Below are 13,260 nucleotides of genomic sequence, written 5' to 3' on the forward strand. Positions count from 1 at the left end.
ATTCATCGAATTCAGTTTGATAGTATATCAAACATTGTAAAAATCATCGAATGCGCTCATACTCTACCTTCATGATTTTATTCCAGAATTTATTATTCGTCAGATTTATTTTCTCTCGTGCCCATTAATTCTCATCCTTGTAACATTCTATACAAAAACTCCCATTATATAACAGAAATGCGGCTGGTTATCGAATTAAAATTGCCAGTAGGGTACAGAGTACATATTAGGTTGATGCATATGAAACGTCCTCTGCGAACTTTGAATCTCGAGTGTAGTCATACAGTAGCTACTCTAAATCTTTCACAGTGTAGTCATATAGTACTTACTCTACGTTTCGCATCTTAAATGTTAATTCAGTGTCTGAATCAAACATTTTGACATTCAGAACGAGATCCTTTACAAACGAAAACAAACTTTGTTAGCTTTATCAGCCAGCACCTTCGATTATCCTGTTGTAATAATCTTAAATTAAGAAAATCCTTCTTAAATTAAGAAATTAAGAAAATTCCATCCGAAGGAAAAAGAAACGTGATATTTCACATTTACCAGCATAACGTCGTTCGAGACATTATCGTAACGACGAACACGCGAAACTGCTTTCAGGATGACCGATTCGCGAAACTCTGCCGCGGTTTGGGGTTCGCTCGAGTCGATACTCGTTTATTATAGATTTTAACGTGCACACCGAGCCGGCTAATTCCATTTGCATCCTAGCGCGCATCAGTGTGTCACTGACAACGCAATTATACACGTCGAGTTCTCGTTACGTACGTCGTTGAAGACAATATCGGCCGATGTAATCAAGTTTTCCTAACAATACAGGTAAACGAATGCGGTTGGCTAACTAAAACGACCGCTACAATGAATTTTCGTCGATGGACAGCGGCACGGCTCACCCTCCGAACCAAATAACCCGGTGGGGTTCGAATTCGGTTCTCCCTTTCTTTCTTTTTTTTTTTTTCAGAAAAAAAAATTCAACCGTCGAATCGACGATTGGAATTCTGGATTTCGCAACGTTGTGAATTTTTATTTCGGAATTTTTATTTTCATAGACTGTGATTGCTGTTTGATGTTCCGTTGGAACAATACAATTTCGAAGAATAGGCAAATAATTAAATAGCAAGGATGTATTATTGATCTGTCCGCAAACGATAAAGGGCTTGGCTAAACTCCCAACTATTCAATTCTCGAAGTTCTACTCTGAAGATTATAAAAAGAAACTAAAAGTGTCACAACTACGTGGAACTTGGTCAGCCTCTTCCGAAACTGTCAAGAACATCTTCCAAGTTCCAGTCCTGAAACCATCCAAACATTCTCTCCGGAAGGATCTTCCAAACCTTCGATTGCAAGTTTGTTCACACTCCAGACTTGCATGCTCGAACTTCTATCTTCAAGCGATTGTAAGAGGGAACTAAAAACATCATAATCCACATAAAAAGTACAGTTACGAAAGTTTCGACTCTAGTATCGTTCAAATATTTCTTTGAAAATGATCTATGAAATCTTTCTCATCCCGTAAACGCTAAAAGTGTATTAAAGATATCAAAACTACTAACTTGTATCCGAAAGGATCTATCAAACCAACGATTCCAATTCTATATCAACTTGTTCGTAAAATCCTCTAGACTTTTATCCTCAAACACCGACCCTGACAAGAGTAGATATAAAAAGAAATGAAAAACACGAAGATCAATCCACCTTCTCCCAAAACTATCAAGAACATCCTAAAACTTCTAATTCCGATCCTTCGGACATTCCACGAAAGGATCCTCTCCAATCTTCGGTTCCCGTATCAACTGATTCGCAAGATCCTCTATACCTCTACTCTGGAAGAACTCTATGAAAAGAAATTATAAATATCGAGACAAATAACTCAAGAAAGAAAAAAGAAGAAGAAACCTGAAAGCTTCGAATCTAAGCTTACCTTCGCGAACCTATACGAAGCTTCGATTTTAAGTTTATATCAAGCCATCAAGCGCTGCAAATTTTCTTAAACTTTTACCTCGGATTAAAAACGTCAAGACTAATCCGCCTTCTCCCAGAACTATCAAGAACATTTTAATACTTCTAATACCAATCGCTCGATCGTTCCACGAGAAGATCCTTTCGAACCTTCGATTCCCGAACCTATTCGCGAAATTTTCCACACGCTACCACCAAACTCACCCATATATACTTGCACAAAAATTCGACCTGGCTACACCGATAAAAAGCGACCAAAAAAAGAAAAAGAAAAAAGGAAGGCGTCAACTTATTCCACCGCGATTCGAATTCACGTCCTTTGAAAAGCATCCCTCCGGTTCGGAAAGCGACAAAAGCTTGGCATGAAAACAAGCCGCATCCGCGGTGGTGACGCCGGTGGTGGAAAGGGCAGGTAGAAAAGGCGAGGAAAAGCAACGGGAATGTTTGGGCAGCGATAAGGGGGCACACTGTGTGTTCCATCGAGAGCGGGAGCGATGTTGCGCGCGTCGCGACGCAGCGCTTGCGGAACGGCCTTTAAGGTCGACTCGAGCCACCGACGGCAGAATCGCGCGAGCCACAGTGCCACTCGGACACGCAGTTTCTCGACTCGCGACCCAACGATAGGCCGTGTCGTATCGTGTACCCTCGAGACCCGTCGTCTTCGTCGAGGGGACCGTGTGTTCACCTTCATCGACCGTGTTCGCCCCCGCGTTCGCCAATCCCCCCTTTCTGTTTCTCTATTCGTTTCCACCTTCGCGGTGTGTGTGTATGTATAAATACGCTTAACAAATTGAACACGATAACTGAAATTTTACTACACGTTTCGTTCTCGGAGCTACGTTTCGCGACTCTCGTGACGGTGTTATTGTTTGTTGTTACAATTTGCGTTATTGTTGATTGTACACCCTCTGTTGATTCGTCATCGATCGATTCCTTCGGTAAATTGATTGTTGCCAGTTGTGTGGATTAGGCAGTGACCGGTGGTGGTGAGCGTTGAACGAACGTGTGATCTGTGTCGTCGGGGGAACAACTTTTGGAGTTGGACTCGGGATCGTGGGGAACCTTGTGCGGAGTGGAGCTTCTTCGGTGAGTCAAATATTTTTTATTTTATCACGTAAAATTCTTTTATGCCTGTTTTTTTCCCCCTCTATGAAATTCCTTTTCGCGCGTGTATCTTGTGTGCGTTTATGACTTGTTGTTCGTTCGAACGGTCGAGAAGTATTCTTGTTACGTTTGTCTCGTTAACTTTAATAAATGAGTTTACTGTTTAGAAATGAATTGGAATTGATCGTATCGTGCCTCGCGGAACATAGTGTTCGTAACACGAAGGGAAAATTATGAAACGCCGCAAAAGCGTGCGTCAAGGCAATTGTTTAATAAGTCGTCGACAAGCAGAAAACAGCATATTCGTTTCTCTCAATATCTGTCGGACAAAATCTGAGAGTATCTCGAATAACATTTAGACACAGGTTCATTCGTATTCGAGTGCAGTGTCACGAGCGTGTAGGTGCATGAATAAACAGCCGGTCCGCGGCTGGTTCGGTTTTTTTCCTGTTTTCACGCGGACCTTGGTGATCTCGGCACGATGATCTCTGGATTTCGAGAATATCGTCGATCGTTGGTCTCGTGACCGGCTCGTCCCACGTTTCCATGGTCTCGATCTTGACGCGACTCTTAACGTTCCTGGAAACCTGTGGCGCCTCGTGGAAATCAATCTGCTTTAATCAATTGTAGCGAAGACGGATCCAGCCGACTATATTCAGTCGGAGCTGTTCCTTTGTCCAACGAATGGATCGTGTCGTTGTGTGTTTATCAAACGTTGTTCGTCGAGGCGTCGATATTTACAAACCTCGAGCATACCCCGCGTGTTTCTTTCTTCTACCTATGCTTCTTTTCTTTTTTCTACTCCCATAATTCTTGGAAAAACATTTCGCGAGCCTAGACGCGTCATACCGTGTTTTCAAACGATTGTGAAGCCAAGGAAAGGTTATATAACATTCAGTTTCTATCATGTGATATTTTTAGAAATTTAAGTTTCTAAGTTTTCAATAATTCATAATTAGAACGTTAATTGCCTATAAAAATTATGTAACTACGATAATGGGTATGTAGAAGTCGGTGATGTTCGTCGTCTTAAAGAATACCATTTCCCGAACGATGCCCCTTCTTCTTTAAAACCTAATATTTATAATAAATTGTTTCGTGTTTTACGAATTTTGTGAAGTAACGTGCAAACTTCCACGATAAAAAAGATTACAATTTCACGATTGTTCTGAACACATGCGTTCACAAATAGCCGACCGTTAAATGCGCATAATTGAGTTTTTTTAAGAACAAATATTCGAATCGATACTATTTGGCCGTTATTATACTATATATACTACTATACACCGTTATCCTGTAATTTGTGGATTTTTAAATTTTTTGTTAAAGACGTATGTTACTTTTTTGTTAGTCTACGCAATTGACGATGACTCTTTCGGGTCTTAAAATACCGTGCATTATTGAGAAACTAGTTTCGAGGATTATCGGACTCGACTCTTTTCATATTCGTTCAGAAGCTTATTTTCTCGTTAAAAACCGATCGAATTCGAATTTAGCGGTTGATTCGAGACTATTCCTTTTCTGCCGTGATTTCCTATGAATCATCGAGCGGTATAATTGCGCTGTTCCAGCTTGAATCTGCTCGTTCGCGTTAAACGATTAATAACGTCGTTTTCTGACGATTCTGCGATCGGAAAATATACGCTGTTCGTTCCGTATAATGCGTTTATCTCTTCTCGCGCAGGAAAGGACGTTGTATTCATAACAAACCGCGATTTATCGATACGTCCTCCTCGTTGAAGCGTTTTCCAACGGCATCGTAAACGTTCGAGGCTTCGTCTACGCGTTGCTCGATCGACTAAGTACGAGCGACTCGCTCGTCGAAGCTGATCGCCGTGAATAATAAATAGGAACGCGTGTATTTTCTGCATTGATTAGCGGTTGCAGCAGCGGCTATTATCTACCGCGTATTTATCGCGAGATTAACGCGTCGCTGGACATACCAGCAGAAAAACGGCTCGCGTCGTCTCCTACGTTCGTCAGCGTGTAACGTTGATAACCTAATATCTGCGAAAAGAAACAAATTGTCAGCGAACGGTTAATGAACAGAAAAGAGAAAAAAACACGTTTCAGAATCCTGTGTTTCGGTGTTTGTGAGAAACGTGTAGCAGTGTACCGAGAAAATTTCATTCGATAGTTGTAAAGAATAATTTTAATTATCCTATTTGAAAGTTTGTTACTTGGTTTAAATTTAATTATTTGTATCTTTACTTAGAAGCAGTACAGTATTTGGGAAAGATCAGATGAATGTGGAAAATCATTAGGAAATTATCAGAATCTTTCGGAATTATTTTATTTGAAAGTATAGGTTACCCCTAAGTTTGATAAAATTTAAGGAACACGTATATCGCGATTCATCCTGTTTAATACTACATGTTGTATTTACTACAATCAATCAGAATCATTCGGAGTTATTTTATTTGAAAGTATAGGTTACCCCTAAGTTTGATAAAATTTAAGGAACACGTATATTGTGATTCATCCTGTTTAATACTACATGTTGTATTTACTACAATATACGTAATATATACATAAAAACAGGGTGAATTTATGTTACAACCCGGTATAAGAGGGTCTGCATATCGCATTTCATTTTTAAAAATATAAAAGCAGATTATTTCTATTCTCATGGAAAATTTTCAAGTGAAATATTTTCTCTTTTGTTTGAAATTTCTATTTGCTTTGCCGATAACTGCGAGTTGCAACTCGCGTAAATATACGGTACACGGGACCTACGTTAACGAATCTTAGCCTTTCTAGAAAGAAAAATCGCGTTACATTAAAGCACGTTAACTTAGTGTCGACGCGTCAAACAATTCTCTGGCAATAATTGCTAGGGAAACTTCCGTTCCATATCCTCAATTTTCAACTGGCTCGCAACTTGTATAATCAAAAGATGCATTAACGCGCTCTCCATTATTAACGACAGCCTCGTTATCAGCTGCCAAAGCCAGTCACTTCACCTAATAACGCTTACTAGGAAACAAAAACGAGAACAAAAGCTGTGAATTAACGTTGCAACCAAGAACAATGTAAAATTCGCGACGAGTCAACTTTCTCCGCTTCGATTCCTCGCCTGGGCGCGATGTCGCAAGCAGAAAATTCATTTTTTCTTTGCCAGTAAAAAACAGAACTGTTTCGGCTGTCGTTGTGGAACCGGTATTCCCAGAAGGTCTTTCTCGATCGTACGAAGATCGTTGTCGGTTGCTGACAGCGCTCGATCGTCGCCGAGCAAGAAGTCGAAAGACTCGACCGCTCCTCTTTTGTTCACGTTCCAGATCACGTTCGACCGGATTTCTGAGGGACTGGTAGCTAATGTCAAAGGCTTGGTCGCGATATCGATGACCATCGTCTCTTATCTATCAAACGATTCCGCTATTTCTACCTTAATGAAATTTATCGTCGATGAGAAATGCGTGTATCGTGTTTCAGGACAATGTAGAGGATCGGCGCAGTTGTACATTCGGATTTGATTAATACACTGCCTTCTTTCGTTAAAGAATTTTCCATCTAAAGTTTCTCATCTTTCAGGTGAAGTTATACGAACCACTGAGACGCCAATTTGATTAACTGCATCTTTCCGAGTTTTCTAATTTCACTGGCTAGAAACGCGGTTCAGTGTCTTAAAAAATATGCAACTTAACGATTTACTAACAGCTTTCGAATGCTAAATAGGGCATTTCAATTGATAATAATAGGAATAGCGTACGTAGGTATGCAATCTTATAACGCTAATGCCTGTGAAATTTGCGACGATACGCCCACGAGACCACGCGGTATCTCTAAAATTATGGGCAGACGGGCGTTTGTTTGATATCGTTTCGGAGCTCGCCAGGCGTTCCCTGTAATTGGAGTGGTGTACGTCGTAGTTATAATGTTTCTATAGCAAGTTTGTCAATATGTTTGTCTGGGAGAAATATAGGAGGTTGATTGGAAATGAATCGAATGGGAAGCAATTGGTTAATGAGTAATTATTTTTATTCAATGTCGCCTATAAATAAATGATTATGATAATTTTAATATATTGAAAGTGAATAATTAAAATAATAAAATTAATCAAGTAATTAATTAATTAAATTAATAAAGTAGTACAAGTATACGTTTTTCTTCATTTTTCTTTTTTTAATAACGAAACTATATTTTTATAGAGAGTTTTGTCACGAATGTTGAAACTTTTAATACGCAGTAACACGTTTAAACCTTTCAGTGGCATTCAAATTTTTCCATCAAAGTTTAATTTTAGCCGCAATATCTTTAAATTGAAGATTTTATCGTTTGCACTTTTCTTCCAGGATAAAACCAACGTATTAATTATACCGCGCCATACGCTTTCTTTCATAATTGCAAATTTAAAAACACGTAATTCTAACATTCAAGCTTCATATAAATGAAGTTCTCAATACCTTTTACATTACCGCGCAATTAGCTATTTAGAAATATTTCTCGAATCTACTCGCAAATCGCGTGCTGTTCTCCAGCTGCCCTAAGTGCAGACACTCGAGACATCTCTTCAACTTCTCACCTTCCGTTCCACGATTCTACGAATTCTCGCAAGAAATTCGCAAACTTCACGAAACATTGAACCGAAGTTTGTATTCTAATCGATCTGGCCACGATTCTTCGCTTTGAGAAACCAACGTTCCACGTCCTCGCACGCGAACAAGAGTCGTTGAACGAGCAAGGATCGTCTCTCGTCGATTTCGCCTCTCGTCTGTCGATGAGGCAAATAATGACAGTAATGCCGGTCACGATATGCTCAGCGTTGCGAGACTGCAATCTCAAAGTAACTGGCATTTTTCAACGGAAATACCGACAGCGAACCGTAGCTTCGTCGCATCAGCCCTTAGTGTCCGCGGTCGGTCTCTCTGTCAACCCGTAATCAGGCCAGCCGGTGTCTCTCCAGCGAAATGAAATTACCCGAAATTACGGCGCACCTACGTACACTACGAAGTAATCGTGAAACTCCTCTGTTGTTCCTTTGCCGTGTCCAAAGGCGAAATAACGATGTTAAAACAACGAGGAGGATTGAAGCGTGGAAAGAGAGAGGATATTCGGTATCTATGCAAACGCGCAACGCAGCTTCGTTTGATCGCCTTCGACACGATCCTCGTAAAATCTCTGTCAAAGGAGGAATTACTCGTCGAACGAATATCCAGATATTTTCGGGGAAAGCTACGTGCATGGGATAGAGATAAATCGTACGCATCGTGCACGAGTGGAAAATCATGAATCTGGGTAAATTCGAGTTTTTAAGAATCCCATACGTTCAACCTATACTTAGACGATTCTTGTTGCAAAAATCATAAACCAACTCAAATCTGAGTTTTTAAAAGTTCGGTACATTCTTGCGTTTGATATATTCATCTTATCCTTCTAACGGTAATTGTTCTAACTCGTAGCAAACCAAACATCTACTCTCGGTTTTCAGCCTCCTTGCCATCTCCTTATATTCTTCCAGGTTCGCAGACCACTTCCGCTTTCCTTCTCCTCCATTACATTGTTTAACGTCTACACAAGTAGAGTATGACAGCTTTCTATTCGGTTGTTGCGTAGCCGCGATTGAAACTCGCGAGAAAGACGGCTTATCCTTTGTCACTCTATGATCTTTGACTCGCTTTCACGTGTTTATGCAAATCGGTGTCCGTATTTCACGTGACAGTTCGTATAAAGCGGTAATCAAAGTAACCAGAACTCCCATAGGACGAAAAGGGGAGCGCAAAGTCGCTGAAGATGAACGCGAAATCCCGGAATATCTCGTCCCGCTGATTCCAGCGGCGAACGTGAGCGACGACACGAACGAATCTCTCCATCCTCGAGCTCGGGAGTCTAAGCGAAAGGAAGAAAGAGAAGAGCGTCCGACCCCGGAAAATAGTCGGGGAAGAATTCCCGGCGTAAATCCATCTTTTTCGCGGAAACTTCGTTTCGAGGTATCGGGCTGGAAGCCGGCTTAAGCGGCGCGAAGCTGTCAGTCTGGCGAGAAAGCACGTTCTTACCGGCTGCGCGGCCGCTTCCTTCTCCTCGTCGCTCTTTGCGTTTGTTCGCGTTGCGTCGACGATTCAACCCTCGTTGGGGATGCTCTTTACCGGCGAAGTTGTTCGTTTCGACGTAAGATCGTGCCGCGAGTGCACCGTTTTCCCTTTCGCTTTTGATGCGTTTAGAGTTGAGAGGATTCTTCTGATACGATCGATGGGATTTCGGAACTGTTTGAGCGATAACAGACTGGATTGAATCGTAAAGAGGGTGATGATCGTTGAAATGCAGGTTTCTTTGAGGAATTTCGTACTTTCGTAAGTACCGAAGACCAGTTTTCTGACTGATTGAGCCGTCTTAGGTTCTGATAATCTACTAGCAATTAGAATTTCTTTCGTTATATTCCAATCGTCATTCTCACTAGAAATTCACATTTTTTTTTCTTTTTAGATTTTACCATAATATCACCTGGAATTATCCTATTCGCAAATATTCAGAAATTCGATTTCATAAATCATCTACCAAATCGCCGTTCCATCGAATCTTTTTTCTTTTATCACGGTTATTATTCTCATTAGAAATTTCAAATTTCCATAAGATTAATTAGTGCACTGTTTGGAATTACCTCGTTTGCAAATATTAAAAAATTCCTAATCCCAGATCTTGGAGTACTAATTCCTAATTCTAAAAATTATAGGGATTTAAAAAATCTTGTACCACGTATAATAAACCTGTAATCTCATAGAAGTATAACAAATCTAAGATCTCGTACATTGTCAGAAATTTGACATTTCCATAAAATTATGCCCCTGCAAGCTCTGGTACCGCCTACTCAGCGCCAGAAAATTCTAAAAAAGGATATCAAAGAACAAGGTAAAGGTCATCGAAACGTAACAGCACGCTCGAAAACGCTTTAGCTTGGTCGTGGAACAAGCAGAAGTGGTATCGATCAGGCAGCCGCGTGGCTATAGGCGCGACATAACGAGTGGTGCGGCGTGTGCAAGCTGTTGCATCCTGTACGAGCGACGCAGCTGCTCGCGCGCGGACACACGCGGGACCGTGAAAGGTACAGCCTCGCGAACGATACGTTGCAAGTCAATGTCGACTTCGTAATCGATTCATAATTTACGCTCGTCCTCTCTGTGTCGGCACCGAGGTAAAATTAGCGGTTTTCCAACTCGTCGATCCGCTCTGTGCAATCAAAATCCAGCTTTTTATTCCTGGGGTGGAACGATCGAGTTTGAGGCCTGGAGAAAATTGTCCGACGTTTAATTCAGTTCCCTCCTACCAATTACAGACAGTGTTACTGCTCTGAACGAGTTTTTACTGGATCCATAGAATGAAACGAAAGTAACGTAATTCTTTGGAAGTTGTAAACGCGATGATTCGAAGACTCGATAACTTAACTATTTTATTATTTAAAAATTTTATAATTTTCCTATCGAAGATCTCGCTATTTGAAGATTTAACGCTTGAAGAACGACTGATTTTGCTGCATCGAATGATCGAACATTCCATGATGTAAAGATCACAAACGATCACAGAAGATTCACTCGCGCGTCACTCTGTCGGTTAACTTTTTCGAGGAAAAAATAATTTTGCAAAGAAAATTTTTGTAAAAAATATTGATAACATTAGCGATCCATAATAACATTCGTTTTATAGGATTTTAAAATCTTCGATTGCATTACTTTCGTGCAATACTCTAATCAACTTGACACGTTACGACAAATGAGAAACAGTATGCTCTGCACGCTACTTATTATTTATGAACGTGGTGAATAATGTTTCTGATAAATAACGACTCTTTCTATTTTTAGTAAAAGAATATTCAAATTACACTTCTTATCCCTTCGTCAAATTAATTTCTCACCATCGAATTAATTTGTTACCAAGGGAAAAATCACGTTAGAAAAATGACGAACAAAAATTAATAATTCGATTAATTAAGATAAAAAATATACAAAGTAGACTATTTGTTACGACATTTGGTAGATGCAATTTTATTTAAATTCTTTTCCTTCGGTTGTTGTTCATAAAGATATGAATTTGCATAAAAATTTAATCATTGAACAAATATATTAAATAAAAGATATATATTAACAAATAATAACAAATGTATGTATTAACAAAAAATGTTGCGAGATACCTGTGTATAGTATAATAGGTAGCGAACAATATTCGTGTCTCTTATACACTCGATCAACATTCTCACTTCGTTACTTTAGCACTTCGCAACTTCGTTCTTACCAGCGAACTTTCCAGCTAGTTTTTATGTGGAGCGCCGGAGCAGAAGTTTAGTTTCATGAAGATTGTTCTTCCTTTCTTTCGATCGTTAGATAGCGTGCGCTATGATGCGAGAACAAGATGGCACGGCCATTACATTTACCAGAAGATGCTTGAAATATTAACTTCGGATAAAACGATGTTCGTCGAACAACTGCTACATTCGCTGTTCATCGGAAGAATTAAAACTCTCGGGAGAGAATCACGGGAAATTGCACGTAAGAAAAGGGAAATTATATCGATGATTAATCGTCTCTCGCTTAGAGAACTCGTTTCTGCTACGTGAACCTTCTTGATCCTTCGTTAAAATGATTCTCTCTGACCTATGAATTCTTCCTATTAAATTCAATCAACTACAAAATACATTGGAAGTCAAAGCATTCGACAAGGAACTCGTTTAACTCTTTCGAGACTAATGGAACGATATCCTTTAAAAGTAACCTTTAAAAAGATTGTTAGATTCTTATAACTTTTCTGACAGCGTTCAGGCATCCGAGCATTCAGAAAAATGTGATTGATTATATGAATAAAATAGGATAAGTTCCTTATGAATAATCGACATTTGTTATTTCTTACTGAGATATATACGGTTCTCTTTTCTTTTTGAAACACGATACTCATCCTACCGATCAATACCACATTTCTCTACTTAACCGATGCATTACATATTCAGTCGCAAAGAAATATTCCAGTATATAATAAATGATTCTCTTTAAGTCTCATCGAATTTGCGATATACGGAATATAACAAAACGAATCAACTGACAAAACTGCTACAAATTTCCAGAACAATCTAATACTTTCTTTTTAATTTGAATAAATTACAACCCACGCTATTATATATACAGGGTGGTTGGTAACTGGTGGTACAAGCGGAAAGGGGGTGATTCTACGCGAAAAAAGAAGTCGAAAATATAGAATAAAAATCTTTCTTTTTTAACTTTTTTAAAAATCTATAGTGAGATCCGTTATAACGAGATGTGATAAGTGCACGCGTACCGAGCGAAAATTCAAAGTCGATTTTCTCGGAAACAAAGCCTCAAACGAAAAATTTTTATTCCATATTTTCAACTTCTTTTTTCGCGTAAAGTCACCCCCTTCCGCTTGTACCACCAGTTACCAACCACCCTGTATATATGTACACATATTATTACGACTACTCTTCGAAGAAAATCGGTCTCGAAATGATTGACAACCGTCGGCCGTAGAAAATTTCCATGTTGCCGCAGAAGTTTCATTTCTCCTTATTTTTCGTCTTCTTCGTCGACAACGTCCCCCTGTTTCGTTGCAATGCAGGTTCGTAAAATGGGAACGCGCGAAACGAGAATTCAGGGCGATGGTGCCCCTCTCTCTTTCTCTCTTTCCCTCAACTCTTGTGTGCATACACGCGACTCGACAGCCGAGAATGCTGGTATATGGGCGGGTATAGAGTTTCGAAACTCCTTTGGAACTTGTTCGCGGCGGAAGTGGCAGTCTCAGGTGAGATCGGTAACCGTGGCGATACTTGATTTTACGAGCAATTCGCATAGCATTAACGATTGCGTTTACACAGCTGCTTTCATCGTATGAGGCCAGATCTATTTTCTTCTCTCATCGTTCTACTGTTCCTTCTTTTCACATGCGTCCGTTGCACAGAGTATTTATGCGATTCGCGCGTCCCCTCCGTATGCTTCTCTGCTTCGATTATTAAGTTTAATTGCCCGCGAGCAATGACACCGTAATGGGCGCGCGATGCTTGTGCTCCTTTGCGATGAAATACAACCACGTCTTTGGCGAGAGAGTTGGTTATTTCTTATGCGACAAAAAGAAAAAAAAAATTAATACGCGAGGAATATTTAGCTCGAGAAAGTTTCTGATTGACAGTAGTATGAAATGTTGATACATTAATGTCGAAAAGACTATACGACTACGCAAGATAGTATCGTTTTGATTCAT

The 13,260-nt window shown here is 39.8% G+C and overlaps 1 protein-coding gene across 2 annotated transcripts in view; it reads left to right on the forward strand.

Annotated features, from left to right (window-relative positions):
* Window positions 1–2,498: 2,498 nt before the first annotated feature.
* The window catches only part of LOC117154049 (RNA binding protein fox-1 homolog 2), a 330,394-nt gene continuing 319,632 nt past the window's right edge, over window positions 2,499–13,260 (forward strand). For both annotated transcript variants that reach the window (XM_076617305.1, XM_076617307.1), the window contains exon 1: window positions 2,499–3,051. The gene's annotated coding sequence lies outside the window, so the exon portion shown is untranslated. The remainder of the gene's footprint in view (window positions 3,052–13,260) is intronic.

Source organism: Bombus vancouverensis, chromosome 3 (assembly GCF_051014615.1).
Source record: "Bombus vancouverensis nearcticus chromosome 3, iyBomVanc1_principal, whole genome shotgun sequence".
Classification (NCBI taxonomy): Eukaryota; Metazoa; Arthropoda; class Insecta; order Hymenoptera; family Apidae; genus Bombus; species Bombus vancouverensis.